The following is a 770-nucleotide window of genomic DNA, read 5'->3' as shown; positions in this document are numbered from 1 at the left end:
AATACATATTATAGAAAATACTTATGTGAATACATTGATTCATTTACCAGTTTGCATGATACACCAAAAATTGTCTCACGATAATAATATGTGCACTTATATTAATGTTGCATTTACATTTTTGACCATTTCACTTGATGGGCCATCCTGATCTAATTAAAAATTGATTTACATTTAAACCTAATCACTCGGAGAATTGCTCAAGAGTCGAAGGAACAATTCCTCTCGCATTAAAAAGGATTCGAACGTATTTCGGACATGTTCATTCACGAGGAATATCGATTAGGTCAGAACGGTTTCCCCAGAGGTTTTCAACGGCTGTCATCTCGTACCAGGGCGATAATGTCGATCAGGAAAGATCGATAGTGCAGCTATTTTTTATTAGGCGACTAGAAACCGAGGATGCGACCGGTATCGGGTACCATCGAGCGGTCGACGCCCACGTGACCTGCCATGGGCGAGTTAAATACCACCTTGTAATAGGAAAGCAAGAAACCGAGCGAGCATCCTTCGCCCACAAACGAGTCACGTAATATAATTGGGTTCGGTTGACTATGGATAATAATTTTCGGCGAGCCGAGAAAAAATGGGCCTGACTGACAGGCTTACCAGGCACACAGAATTCGCTAGGAGGATATTTCCTGCCTCGTTTTAGGCAACGCGGACATGACTTCCTCCAGTTCCTCCTACCCACTGACCATCTTTTCCTCAATTTCTGCCACTGCTATTATCTCTCTTTTATTTATATTTAATCGAACATAAATCTTTAT

This window comes from Ceratina calcarata, unplaced genomic scaffold (assembly GCF_001652005.2).
Source record: "Ceratina calcarata isolate Rehan_Ccalc_2016 unplaced genomic scaffold, ASM165200v1 scaffold115.2, whole genome shotgun sequence".
Taxonomy (NCBI): Eukaryota; Metazoa; Arthropoda; class Insecta; order Hymenoptera; family Apidae; genus Ceratina; species Ceratina calcarata.
The sequence above is the reverse complement of the archived record's forward strand: the minus strand, read 5'-3'. Positions refer to the sequence as shown.